The sequence below is a fragment of the Musca autumnalis genome, unplaced genomic scaffold (assembly GCF_047663935.1).
Source record: "Musca autumnalis isolate F117 unplaced genomic scaffold, ASM4766393v1 scaffold_5, whole genome shotgun sequence".
Taxonomy (NCBI): Eukaryota; Metazoa; Arthropoda; class Insecta; order Diptera; family Muscidae; genus Musca; species Musca autumnalis.
In genome coordinates this window covers 194866261-194881255 of record NW_027412088.1, presented here as the reverse complement: position 1 = coordinate 194881255, position 14995 = coordinate 194866261, and the positions used below count along the sequence as shown (strand labels likewise).

Here is a 14995-nt window from a genome sequence, read left to right as displayed (position 1 = left end):
ATTTCCGTTATTTTAAGAAGACCTACAGAAAGACTTCCTTGTCTCTTATTAAACACATACAGATATTTTATAGAAAGGCTCTCTGTTCTGTTCCCACTTTCTAAAACATGAATTTCTGGTCTGTTTTATGAATGTTTTGGTTTATGTTTATAGAGAAAGACAAGTTAGTATTCTCTAAGAAGGGTTTTATAGACTTACTGCACTTTTCTAAGAAGTCTGGTATTTGTTAAGTTTGCATCCCGGTCTGATATGGGAAGATATTTTGATCTTATATATGAACATTTCCGGAACTTCTGTATGAATAGTACTGAAACTTCAATAGGAAGATTAGCTGGCCTCCCATGAAGTAGACTCTTCTATAGAAATATAGTTTAGCTTTATATGGGAAGATTTTCTGATCTTCCATGGGAAAACTTTCTCAGCTTCTTTGAGAAACATTTCGGGTGTACCTTTGGTTGTTATTCTACTGAAATACCTCCTGGTTTTGTCGAAAAGATCTCGTAGACGTATTGCTCTTTTCTAAGAAGTCCTTCTGGTTTTCTATAACATGACATTTTTGTCTTACATAGTTACATTTATTGGTCTTATATACGAACATTTCCGAAACTTCAATAAGAACAGTTCTAAGACTTCTATAGGAAGTAATTAAAGTATTCTATAGAAAGATTCCCACGGATAGAAATCTTCTATAGAAAGATAGTTTAGTCTTCTATTGGAAGATTTTCTGATCTTCCATGGCAACATTTTCGGGACTGTTATTAGAAGAATTTCAGGTGTTCTTATTTTGTCATTCTACAGAAAGACCTACTGGTTTTGTCGGAACGATTTTCTGATTTTCAATAAAGAAGTTTGAACTTCTAAAGAAAGTCTATTTGGGGTTCTCTTGCCTCTTTATATGGTGTTATTTTTGTTCCTTATACGACTATTTTAGGCGCTTGCAGGGTAATAATAGCTGGTCCTTTATTGGAAAATTATCTGAAAAAAGAAGAACTCAGGTAATTTTACAAATGAAAAACTCAAAGTATCCTATAAAATAATACCTCAGGTTCCTCTATAGAATATGAATTCAGCGTTTTCTATAAGGAAAGTACTAGTGGTCTTCTGCACGAGAAGACCTCGGGCCATGCAGAAAAAGGCATCAAGGCAACTCTAAGAAGAAGACCTCATTGTCTTCAACAGGAAAAGCCCTAAGAGTATTTTACAGGAGTTGACCACAGAGCCTTCATTATGAGATATCATAGTCACCTTTGTAGGAGAGGACCCCCAGAGTTTTCTATATAAAAAGACTTCGGGATCTTCCCAAGGAGAAGACCTCGTGGTCCTTTACACGAGAAATCCTCACGACCTCCTAGAGGAGATGGACCATGAACACAAGGTCTTTTGTAGGAGAAGATCACAGGCTCTTCTAGAGGAGAAGAACTTAGGGTGTTCTATAGGAGAAAACATTATAGTCTAAAGAAGAAGACCTCAATGTTTCTATATGAGTAGAGCTCAGGGTCTCCCATTATATGGGAGGAGGCTCTTCTAGTGGAGGAGTCCTTAGGGTTCCTATAGGAGAAGTCCTCAGGTTTTTCTATGGGAAAGGCCTAAGGCTAGGAGAAAATATCAGGGTCTTTTATAGGAGAAGATCTCACGGTTTTTTTTTTGTAGGAAAAACACACTTTCTCCTCTAGAGGAATAATTTAAGGTCTTCTATAGGCGAAGAACTTTGGGACTTCTAATATAGGAGATTTTTATGTCTTCTGGAGAAGAAAATTTTAAGGTCTTCCACCGGAGAAGACCTCAGTGTATGCATGAGAACGCCTGAGGATCTTCAAGAGAAGAAGACCTTAGGGCCTTCTACAAAAGAAGACCATTGTGTCTTCTAAAAAAGAAGAAGACCTCCGATACTTCTACAGGAGAAGATCTCAGAGTCTTCTACAGAAGAAGACATAGAGGTCTTCTACAGAAAAAGACCTCAGGGTCTTCTATATTTGAAGGTTTCAGTATTTTCTCGACTAGAAACCCGCAGTGTCTTCCAGAGGATAAGACCTCAGGGTTTTCTAGAGGAGAATACCTCAAAAGAAGTCCATTGTGTCTTATAAAGAAGAAGAAGAATTCTTCAATACTTCAACAGGAGAAGATCCCAGAGTCTTCTACAGAAGAAGACTTAGAGGTCTTCTACAGAAAAAAGACCTCAGGGTCTTCTAAATGTGAAGGCTTCAGGATTTTCTAGAGGAAAAAACCTCAGTTTCTTCCAGAGGATAAGACCTCAGGGTCTTCTAGAGGCGAATACCTCAGGGCTTTTTGCAGGAGAAGTCATCTGGGTCTTCTACAGAAGTAGATTTCTGTGCCTTCTATACGAGAAGGCCTCAGGATCTTCTAGAGGAAAGTCTTCAGGATCATCTGTAGAAGAAGACCTTCTACAGAAAAAGACCTTATAACGACTGGTTTTATCGAAGGCTGAGGTTAGCTCAGTCGCTACCAGGATCGACTCAAGGACCCACAAACCTTAAGTGAATGAGACACGATGGATGTGTGCTTCAGTGTTTTATTTATATTACTTCATAAGCATATGATTCTGACAGAATGAAGATTAGCTGATGCTGTAATATATGTTTATAAAGTTGGGGAACAGCTTCAATTGGTCGGTAGCAAATAGGCGATAATCGGGTAATACCAGATGGGGTTGGTCGTCGACAGTCCGTCGATAACACTTGGCTCGGCAACCGTGAGATCGGCAATCCTCTGATAGGCGGTCCTCACTCGACAATACTCGGGTCGGCAGTTTCCGATGTTGTGGTATCGCACGGCTCGGTGTTATTCGGATTGCTATCGGCTAGTCTCCGGTTGTAGAGTTCGGTTCGGTAGTCTCGGGTGTGGAGTTCGGTTCTATAGTCTTCGGCTGTGGTGTTCGGTTCGGTAGTCTTCGGCTGTTGGGTTCGGTTCGTTCGTATTCCAATTGCTGCTCTGTAAAGAAAAGAGTCGGGTATAGTTAGACAACAGAGCGAACGAATCGACAGGAGCGAACGAATCGCCAGGAGCGAACGGCAGGAGCGCACGAATCGGCAGGAGAGAACGTATCGCAAGGTCGATGGCTGATGTAGTCTTCGGTTCAATCGAATATGACTGCGGACAATGCCACATGTCTTCTCTTTCATGTCGGTTAACGCCAGCACTCGACAAATTTAGCGACGAAAACTAAACATCTTATCCATCTGGGTTTACGGAGTGAATGAGAATTATTTGTAAGGCGAGACAACCAGGAAATACACTGAAGTTTAAATAATGTATGAATGGAGTTGTAATTATGCATGAAGTTGGGATTGTGCATGCACTGATAATAAATAGACCTCAGTATGTTCTATATGGCAAAGCTTCAAAAGCTTCAGGATCTTCTAGAGAAGAAGACCTCTGGATTTTCTACAGAAATAGACCTCGGGGTCTTTTATATGAGAAGAGTTCAGGGACTTCCAAAGGAGAAGAACTCAGAGTCTTCTACAGGAGAATACCTCAGATTCTTCTGCAGAAGAATATCTCAGGGTTTTCTACATGAGAAGGCTAAAGGATCTTCCAAAGGAGAAGGCCTCAGTATATTCTAGAAGAGAAGACTTCAGGATCTCCTGTAGGAGAAGACCTTCTACAGAAGAAGACCTCTGGGTCCTCAGCAGAAATAGACCTCAGGATCTTCTATATATGAGAAGGCTTCAGGATCTTCTAGAGGAGAAGACCTCAGGGCCTTCTATAGAAAAGACCTCAGGGTCTTCTACAGAAGAAGACCTCTGGATCTGCTACAGAAAAAGACCTCGGGGTCTTTTATTTAAGAAGACTTCAGGATCTTCTCAGCGGAAATAGACCTCAGGGTCTTCTATATGTGAAGGCTTCAGGATCTTCTAGAGGAGAAGACCTCAGGGTCTTCTATATAAAAGACCTCAGGTTCTTCTACAGAAGAAGACCTCTGGATACGCCACAGAAAAGGACCACGGGGTCTTTTATATGATACGACTTCAGGGTCTTCTAAAGCAGAAGACCTCAGGGTTTCTACAGAAGAAGGCCTCTGGGTCCTCTGTCGAAAAAAGTCCTTAGAGTCCTCTATATGAGAATTTTCTAGAGGATACTTCAGTGTGTTCTATAGGAGAAGACCTAGGGGTCTTCTATATGAGAAGGCTTCAGGATCTTCTAGAGGAGAAGACCTCAGGATCTTGTAGAAGAGAAGACCTCTGGGTCTTCTACATAAGAAGACCACTGTGTCTTCTAAAGAAAAAGAAGACCTTAAGATCTTACAGCCTTTTGTAGGAGAAGACCTCAGAGTCTTCTACATGAGAAGGCTCAGAATCATCTCTATAGAAGAAGACATCATGATGTTTTTTAGAAGAAGAGCTCAAGGTCATCTACAGAAGACGCAGGAGACCTCAACGTATTCTACAGAAAAGGTGCTCAGGGTCTTCTAGAGAAGTAGAAGGCCTCATTGCCTTCTACAGGAGAAGAGCTCAGGGTCTTTTGTAGGAGAAGACATCAGGACCTTCTAGAGCAGTAGACCTCAGTGCCTTAAGAGCGTCTTCAAGGGCTTCGCTAGAAGCTTCTTTAAAAGAAAAAATCTGGGGCTTCTACAGAAAAATTTGAGAATACCTCTGTTGCAGAAGAGAAGGGTCTTCGATATGAGAAAGCCTCGGGGTATTTTATAGAATAAGACAACGAAGTCTTCTTTGATAGAATATCTCATAATCTTCTCTAGAAAAAGATTTCTGGAGCTTCTTCTATGGAAAAATGTTTTGGGTCTTCTATTGGAGAACACTTCAGGATCTTCTATGAGATAGAACCGACTGCTAGATGATAAGACTTTTGAAGCTTCTACATAAAAAACCGCAGGTCGAAAACCTTTAAGAAAAGACCCGTACGAGACCTCCGGCTCTTCTTTATGAGATAACCTCAAGGTTTTCTACATGAGAAGACGTCAGAGCCTTCTATAGCAGAAGACTTCGGAGTCTTCCAGACTAGAATATCTCAGGATCTTCTAGAGGAGATGACCTCAGAGAATTCTACACGAACAGTCCTCAGGGTATGGAGAAGACATCATGACCATTTAGAGGAAAATACTTCTAGATTTTACACATAAGAAGGCCTTAGGGAGAAGGACTTAGGGAAAATATCTCAGGTTCCTCTTTATAAGAAGACATTCAGGTCATTTACAGGAGAAAGCGTAAGGATCTTCTTCAATATAGGTCTCCAAAATTCATATATGAGAAAACAGTCAGGGTCAATTAAAGATGATTTATTGGCCTCCTATAGGAGAATACCTCGGAATTTTCTAGAGAAAAGTCGCCAGGCTCTTCTTGAGATGAAGATTTATTAGAGAAACCATCAAGGTCGCAGAGTTTTCCATAGAAGTTTTCGTAATTTTCCAGCAGTAAGGTCTTAAAGGAAGACCTCAGTGTCTTTTGCAGAGCAAAACTTCAGAATCTTCCATAGAGAAAGAGCTCCGAATATTTCAAGATTTCCTCTGGTCTGCTTTGAAGTCACCTTATAATGTCTCTGTCATGGTCTATCAGGAGACCATATGGTTCCGGTGGTAAGAAGATTTAAGGTTCTTCGGGTTGCACACCTCAAAGTAATCCATTGGGGGACCTTTGAGATTTCTAAGGGCAGACATCGCTTTTTCTACAGCTAAGTGGTGTCTTTAGGACACGCCATTCGGAATCGGTGATAAACAGTAGGTCCTATATCATTGAGCTAATATGAATCTCGGTGCACTCCTTGATATGAGAGAGAGGAACAATTATTATTATTAAGCATTAGAATAAGGGTCTCAATATACAAAATCGAATAGCCTCCTATAGAAGAATGTTCCATACGAAGTCCTTTATGTTCTGTAAATGAAAATGCTATTCCTCCGCACATTCCTTTACATTGTTTTAACTATTTAACATTATACTTTTATCCTTGCACATTCTGCTTACTTAACATTTCTCTAGCAGTCTTCTGTTACATATCCTTTTCCATTTACATCCTTCGAACGCTATTGGAAAGCTGTTAATGCCACGGTATGAAAACAAAAGTCACAAAGCCGGTTAAGTATTTCACAACAAACTCCCCGACAAATAACAACAATCGAGAGCGAGAAATCCTAATACCATTGAATGAGAGTTAAATTTTTAATTGAGCATAAGGCAGACAAATAGAGTAAACAAGTGAGACTAAAGGTCAGCATAATTGGCAATGATGGCAAACGAGAAATCAAAACATGACTCCCAAAACAGAGAGTAGCAATAAAGCAAAACAAATTGAAGGTATAACAGTTTATAACAGTTTTGGGCGAAAAGTAACGAGAAAAATTGCACAAGCGCTTTATTAAGGGTTGGATTTTCACGTTCTCTCCCTCTCTTTACAAAACTCATTTACAATTTGAGATGGTTGAGAGCTTGATGCTTAACGAGGGATGGATGGATGCTTGTTATCATCCTCAATTGCTGTGACTTTCTGTGGGTTGTTGTTTGGTGGCCATGCCGTGCCATAAAGTCACAATAACGAGTAACGAATGAATGTCTTTGGCTTATGCTCTGTGTGGTGGCTGCTCCATGCAAACAAACAGCAGACTCAGCCACACAACACACATTTCATATCTTTTGCAACTCTATTGATGATAATCGAACAGTTTACAAGCGGTTGTCGTTGAAAACGGTCGATTCGTACGGTCGAATGTGTTTTTTGCTACGTTTAATGCGTGTTTTCCTACTCTGTTGTTGCTAAAAACCAGAAACAGAAAAAAAACGAGGCGTGTAAAACGAAACGACGACGTGGAAGAAGAAGAAGTGCAAAAAAACCAAAATAAATCTAAAGAAAAATTGGCAATTTTGTAAAGCAAAACAAAAACGCGTTTACGGGCAAACGGAATACGTGCTAAATAAAAGCAAATTTTAATGGAAAATGCTTAAGAAAAGCTAAATATATTTTTTAGAAAATTGTGTGCAAAGGAAGTGTTGAAAATTCTAGTGTCGAAAAGCCAAAAACGACGACGACAACAAAGAAAACAAAACGGAAGTCATTTTTCAATATCCGCTGGGGCGTTTGTTTACTCAACAACAAAATAAGAACAAGGAAAAACGCCAAATAATAAATGTAATTGTCGCTTATTCTCTTTTTGTGTGTGCTTTCACCAGCAATCTTAATTTTATTGCTCTCCTTCTTCTTTTTTGGTTCGTCTTTTGGTCTGGCATTGTCTGGATTTCTGGGAAATTTGGTGCTTTTTTCACAATCATTGCCGTTTTGCTTGACTTTACTCTGAGTGTCTGTGTGTGTGTGCGAACGAATCCTCTGAAATATTGAGAGTTTTTCCATTGTTCTTGTTCTTGCCGTTTGGATTTTACTATCTTCCTGTGCGTAGATGCTGTGCGTGAAAGTGTGTAACTGTGAGTGTGTGTGTGTTCGTGTAAAAGTACTTCCTTCCCCAACACACAATTAAAAGTTAAAGTCGAAAATCTGAAATATTGCATACTTTAAGGCCATGTATTTTAATAAGCAAATGCCTTGTAAAGTCTAAATGACCCTCCGCTCTGTTCTTTGGGTTCCAAAGTTTTTTTTTTTCGTTTAAGCCGACAAGTTCCTAATAGAAACAAAGCATTAATAAAGTTTTATCAAACAGGAAAAGTTAATGAAACCATAGAATAAGAAAAAAAAGTAACGAAAAATGTAAAAAAGCAAAACAAAACACCAACAAAAAATGCTGAAATATTGCGTAAAGTGTAAAAAAGAAGCCGTGTTATTTTAACACTTCCAGTTTATCATTAGTGAAAAGAAATAAGCGTAAGGTTTTATTTTTCGCCAGACACTTGATACTTTTTGCGAAGGAAATTATTTTTTGTTAACCAAAGAAAAGAAGTGTTTTTGAAAGAAGAAACGAAATTACATGTTTTTAGACAAGTGAATTCAAAGGGTGTCCTTGGATCCTAAAGATCTCCTTGCAATTTATGCAAGAAAAATTGACATAATAGGATCTAGTATGCCTAACGAAGATAGAAAGAAAATTTTCAATCGTTGTGTTTTAAACGGAAAAACAAATATTAGAGGACTGTGTTCATCATGTTTTAAAGGACGTTCGTACATTAGCAATTAACAAGAACTAGTGAATAACATGTGTTCAATAGAAACTAATCTAATCTATGGAAAAATCCCCAAAATAACCATTGTCCAAGGTGCGGTAAGGAAAACTTAGGGTTTTTAGTTCGCAACGTGTTCTAGACATATTACAAGGATACCAAGTATCTCACTTTTGAAGACCTTATCTAAAGAGCCAAACAAAAAATTATTATTGACCAGAGAGATAATTTCAATTGTCTACCATTTGGGAAACAGACAATAGAAATTAATTTATATGGTCTTACTCTAGGACCTTGGAGTCCTCCATAACAAATCTCAGTTTCCTTCTAAGTTCAAGAATTTGGAACCCATATATTTATTAAGAGGAATGCCTTAGGGTCTTCTATAGCAGCATACCTCTTGGTGTTCTGTTGAAGAAAACATCATGGCCTTCTATAGCAAGTGTCCTGATTTGTGTGTAAATATGGTCTCATGGGAAGACACAGTTTGTTCGCCTATTAGAAGGCTTCATGGCTTTAGAATGGTTATTTTTTATAAGAAAACCTCGCTGTTACTTGGCATTTGAAGTTCCCAATTGTACAGAAACTCCCCTACCAAAAATTGTGGACATGGGTTAAATTTTGGTGTAGCCCCCATATAAAGGTACTAACCGATTTCAGGCAATTTAAAGTTTTTATCTACACCTAAATTGACTGTAATTTATTTATGGACTTATCAGTGGTCAAAAATGTATTTACTAAAAATTAAAAATAAGAAATAATTAAAAAAAATTATGTTTCAGTGTTTTATTTATAATTGCATTTAAAAATAGAAAACAATTTGTCATGGTCGAATCTCTCAAATGAAACGCTTGCATTTGTATTAAAAATTTTGACAATATTAAACAGCAAGCGTTTTATTTGAGATATTCCATCACGACAAATTATTTTCTAGTTTTAAATGAAACACTGAAACTTACTTTTTTTAATTATTTCTTACTTATTGAAATAAATTAAATAAATTTGAATTAAATGAATAAAACTGCAAACATATTTTTGGATAAGGTTTACTTATTTTATTGTACCATGGGCAGGGCTTAGAAAAATATTTTTTGGGTACGAGTGTATGTATGTACATTTTGATATGATCAAAAATACTCCTCATCGAAAAAATGGAGGAAAATTTTAAGTCAGTTTAGCCACTGTACAAACTTAGATCAAGTTGAAAGATGGTCCATATCCGTCCACTTCTTCGGGTATCGCACCCACAAAATTGCAAAATATTTTGCAAAAATGGTGGGCAACTTGTACATAATTATATTTCTTCCAGATATATGTCAGGTTCGAATATGGATTATGTCGATCCACTCCTCGGATACATCCTACACTAAATTTCAAACTTCCTCGTAAAAGAGCAGTTTGAGGAAATATCTTGGTTTACATAGATTTTACAGCTTTTTGCCCTAGCTGCCTCTACTACGACTGTACAGGTTTTTGTGGTGAGTCCTTACTTCCTGGGATAATGGGCCTACTAAAATGCCTGTTAGACTCGATAACAATATAAAGTAACTGACTGACTGTTTTGCAATCTTGGCAAATCCTAATATTTTTACAAAAACAAAATTTTTAAGCGGATATTCAAGCGAAATTTTTATCGAATCTAGTCCGTGAAGTGCCAATTGCAACGACCTACTTTTTCGTCAACGAGTCAATGATTCCTTACTTACTGACCCGAAAGCTCTAAAAAATCCTGCGGTGAGCAACTATCGTGTTGGTAGGCACAATAACTTAATATTTCTTCCAACTCCTGCAGTCATATTCCTCACAAAAATACAAAATTGTGCTTTGTTGGCCGACAATTTCACTCTCGAAACGAGCAACTGACAAAAATATGTTTGTAATTTTTACAGAAGGTAGTCCTTGTGGCACTGACTTAAAGTTTTTTTTCGTGAACAATTTTATACTTCGTAACATAACGACTGAAAATCTCTAAAAATCCTGTAGTGACCAAATAAAATGGTTAGTTGTGAAGCTCTAAGAAGGATTTTGACGTTCCATGCCTTAAGGAACCTTCTCCACCAACGTTCAACACTTCTACGATTTATTCCGCTTCAAGTCCTTCTGACTACTGGCGTATCATTTCCTTTCTTAGAGGAAGCTAATTCTTCTGAAATATGCGCTACAAAATATCCTCCACAAAAGCCTATTAAGTCCAGATTTTTACTGCAGGTAACTTTTGTGCGCTGTATTACAATCACAGCCTTCAGGCTGATTGGCACGTAATACATCGAAATAATGGTTGTAGCCCATAGCTTGTAATCACGCTATTGGTCGAAATTTCGATCGACTTATTGGAAGTCGAGAGAGGAAGAAGCCTATTGATTTTGGTGATGGTCGGCTAATATTCAGGGGTAGGAATGGACAAAAAGCGTATGTGGAGAACAAATCAAAGTTTTATCTTATATGAATATCTCTGCTTCTAGTATGGGTATTCCAAAAGCAAGGCATGTCAAAAAATAAGGAAATATCACTTTTACAACTTTTAAGACCTGGATACATAAGCTGTCTTGCCGGATTGCTTTGCTTTTCTGCTTAATTTCTGACATAATAAAAATAAAATAATAATGAAGGCCGAGCAAATTTCGAATTGGGTTGCCCTTTTCTTTTTTATTCTTTTATCAGAAGCAAGCAAGGCAAGCAGGCGAGGCAGCTTATGTACCCAGGCCTTTAGATATAGTAACAGTCGGTAGTACATCCTATTTTTCCATTTTAATACCCTGCACAACAATGTGGAAAGGGTATTGTCTGATTGTTTTTCTTCCTTTAAAAATGGTAATCAAACTCGAGGCCGGGTTCGTACCGGTATTGCCACATATTGTTATTTGTGATGATCGTGAAATATTAAGTGGACCAAAAACAAAATTTTTATCCGATTTTGTAGCGAGTCTTTACGTCGCAATGATGAAATTTTAAGTAAGGTTTCGGTTTACGAAAAAGAAGAAATTGTAGGGTAAACAGCTTTAGGGCCATACAGCAAATTTCTCATTTTATTTAATTTGCTAGATGGCTTTATTGACCTGTTTATCGATACAGAGTCGGCGAAAAAGGGAACTGATGAAGTTGTTTGGTGACAACTGAAACTATAGTATTCCCTACCCTTCGCCCGCAACTAATCAATTTCATATCCACTTTAAAATATTTTGTTGTTATTCAAACAATTGAATTGCAACAAAATATGGACTCGAGCTGAAATAAACACAAAGATGTAAAAGAAGAAACTTGAATTTTAACATGATCATCAGATAATATTTAGCGAGTGAAATGGACCAAAACATTTATGTGAAAATTGGTAAAAGTTATACCCCAATGTCCATCAGACAATACTTACTTAGCCAAGAGAAGAAATCAGAGTCACTGAGACCTGGGTTTCAGGCAGTATAGATTCCATCTAACCATCCGCTCACCTATCTGGCTGGCTGATTAACACTATACCTCTTAAATGTAAAGTAATCGATTTCCACCAATTATTCTTCCTAATATATATCATGTTCCGGAATATATGTACATCGATCCAACTGCCCCACAAACATTCAAATTACATATTTTATTAAGTGCTTATTAAGGCTGTTCGAGAATAGTTATGTGATTTTTATTGAATGTAGTACTCATAGTCCCGTTAACAAGGATCGGCTTAAAATGTTTACCAAAAATAAGATAAAGCATGTATATGTGGTAAAGACCGAAGTTAAAAAAAAAAAATAAATGGGGCCAACTAAAATGGCTGATGTGCACTGCATCTTAAGAACTGATAATTTATTTGCAATTCGTAATATTTCTTCCAAGTGTACATCAAGTTCCAATAAGTTATTTATCAGAAGTATGGGGAAGTCAATACATAGATATATATAAGTCTCATGATGTCCCAATATTTAGGTTCACTCCTTCATACAACCTAATTAGTTTTCAGTAGTCTTTGTGATATCTTTAAAAAGGCCTTCTTTTCTTATGTAAAACGAGCTCCTGGTATGTTATAAGAAGATTATAAGGTCTGTAATACAAATATATATTGTTATTCCATCGGACGACTTTGTGATCTTCTTTAAGAAGACCCTCTCATATTCTATAAGAATGTTTACTGTCTTCTTTAAGAAGTCTTTCGGTCTTTCTCTAGTAAGTCTTATGGTCCTGTAAAAGAGTACATTTTGATCTTATGTGGGAAGAGCTTCTTTTGTAAGAAAAACATATTCTTTCATTGGTTAAGAAAATCTACTGGGCTCTTATAAGTGGTTATTGAGGTATTCTGTACTGTTCCAAATCCAAAATTTTTTTAAAAAACTTATAAAGCGAAAATTTTCAAAAATAGATTCTTGCAGGTTCTGGAACAGACAATTAATTTGTTTTTAAAAAAGAAATGTTTTTCATTTCTTGCTACGTCAACATCTATAAAAAAAACATTGTGACCAGAGCTGGTTGATAGAGCGACCTACTTGAATACACATCCCGTGCTATTTATTATACTTACTTCGAAAGCGGTATATACCTATCCATAATCAATAGGATTTTTGGCAAAAATGGAATGATAGAATATTAGGTGGTTTGAGATGAAATGAGGTAATTTAAACACTGTAAGAAAGGAGGAATTTATGTATTAGCTCAATCCAGGAATGTACTCCGGAAGTTCTTCAAGATGATACAAACCTAGGATGATGCAAGCCGACGCACAGTGGTTCAAAATCGTTTTTTCCTGGTCAAAATTCTGTAACTATTGAATAGATAGAAATATTTTCATATTTTTTATGTTCGACAGATAATCAGCTTTCCGATGCACTTAAAGAATTCGAATTTGGTCTAGCAGTTGCACAGGAATTCAAGGTCAACGTTAAAAATTTGAGGTTTTATCGTATTTTCCATCAAAATATAATTGTGTTTGAGTTTTTCATATGTTCTAACTATTTAAATAAAAAATAATTTAAAAAATATTAAGTTTCAGTGATCTATTTATAAATGCACTTTAAACTAGAAAATAAGTTGTCGCTTAGCCTCAATAAATATATTCTTTCTCATGATGGAATCTCTAAAATAAAACGCTTGCCGTTTAATTCTGTCACCATTTATAATTTTAATGCAAGCGTTTTATTTGAGAGATTCCATCATGAGAAAGAATATATTTATTGAGGCTAAGCGACAAATTATTTTCTAGTTTTAAGTGCATTTCTAAATAAAACACTGAAACTTAATTTTTTTAAATTATTTTTCATTTTTAACTTTTTAGTAAATAAATTGGTTTGACCCCTGAGAACCCCATAACCTAATTACAGCCAATTTAAGCCGAAAATGTAGATACAAACTTTAAAATGTCTGAAATCGAATGGTACTGTTTATAGGGGCTATACCAAAACCTGGACCTATGTCCAAAATTTTTGGTGGGAAAGTTTCTGTACCATTGGGAACTCCAAATGGCAAGTTATTCGGCATAAAAATGAAGATAAAATCCTTAAAATACTTGAAATCGAGTGGTACCGCTATACGGGGGATATACCAAAACCTGAACCTATGTCCACAATATTTGGTGGGAACTCGAAATGCCAAGTTACAGCCAATTCGGGCCAAAAATGAAGATTAAATCCTCAAAATGCCTGAAATCGGGTGGTGGTGCCGCAATATGGGGCTATACCAAAGCCTGGACCTAAATTCATAATTTTTTGTGGGGCAATGTCTGTGTCACTGGGAATCCCAAATTCCAAATGACAGCAAATTCGGGCTAAAAATGAAGACAAAATCCTCAAAATACCTGAAATCGGATGGTAGCACTATATGGGAGCTATAGGAAACAAGTAAAAAAATATCAGTCGGCTTTGCCGACAGAGATATACGCTCAGCCTATGTGTATTGAAACTTTCATCAATGGTAAGATCGAATGTATTTATGGAATTTTCATTATTTTGTGGCCTTTCTTGGAAATTTGGATTAGGCTTAAAGTTCAAAAGTGTTGCAGATGAGGTACTTAAATGAATGGCCCGACATAGTCCATTATGGAAGTGGATCTTATTTTGGGATATATCGCCCACTAGTCACTTAAATGGGTCATCGTATAACTTATGGACCAGTATGCCAGGAAGCATGAACTTGTCCACGGAAAACATAATACCTTTGTAAGCAGGGCAACAACGAATAACATCGGCATACATTTCCAATGGATCTTCTAACAGACCTTAAACACAAATGTTGAACTTTTGTGGAGGAGGTTCCCTAAGGTACCTCTATTTTCGAAGTTAAACTAAATTTGGACAAAATATTAGGAGATCCTAAGTTTGGACTAGATTTGTTTAAGAGATATCGCGCATACCATTTAAGTGGCATTTATTTTAAAATATTCGGGAGAACTACCGGAAGTTGTTGGCCGGTATTGCCTATCTTCGAACTGAAAGTATGACAAAATATCAGGAAGGACAAATTTTTTACCAAATCGGTTAATTCGAAAGTTTTCGTGCTCTCCAGCCTTTCTTTAAGCCTTTCGGGCTGTTTTCTCAAGAAGTATGGACTTGCCCCTGAAAAAACTTTTACCGTCGTAATTGAGACAGCGAATGCAAGTTGCTTCAAAAAATCAAAGTGATTCGAGAGTAGGTCTTAAAGTGAACATATCCGTAATTTTGTGTGATAGGTACTCGAAGGAGTGGACAAACATAATCCATATTCGAGCCTGATCTATATCTGGTAGACATATTAGGATGTGTAAAGTATGGACTAAATCGATCACTCCCTTCAAGAGTTATCGTGCGAACAAATTTTCCGAACATTTTTGAACTTTTGTGGGGGAGGTACCTGCAGGAGTGGACCGATATGGCTTATGATGGAACTTAAACTATGTTTGGACAAAATATTGCGAAGGCCAAATTTTGTACCAAATCGGTTGATCCGTTCGAGAGTTGTCTTGCGCTCCAACC

General features: G+C 37.0%; 1 protein-coding gene across 1 annotated transcript in view; it reads left to right on the top strand.

Annotated features, from left to right (window-relative positions):
• The first annotated feature begins 6493 nt into the window (after window positions 1–6493).
• The window catches only part of tei (irregular chiasm C-roughest protein teiresias), a 368344-nt gene continuing 359842 nt past the window's right edge, over window positions 6494–14995 (top strand). Inside the window, exon 1 of the mRNA XM_073990187.1 lies at window positions 6494–7095. The gene's annotated coding sequence lies outside the window, so the exon portion shown is untranslated. The remainder of the gene's footprint in view (window positions 7096–14995) is intronic.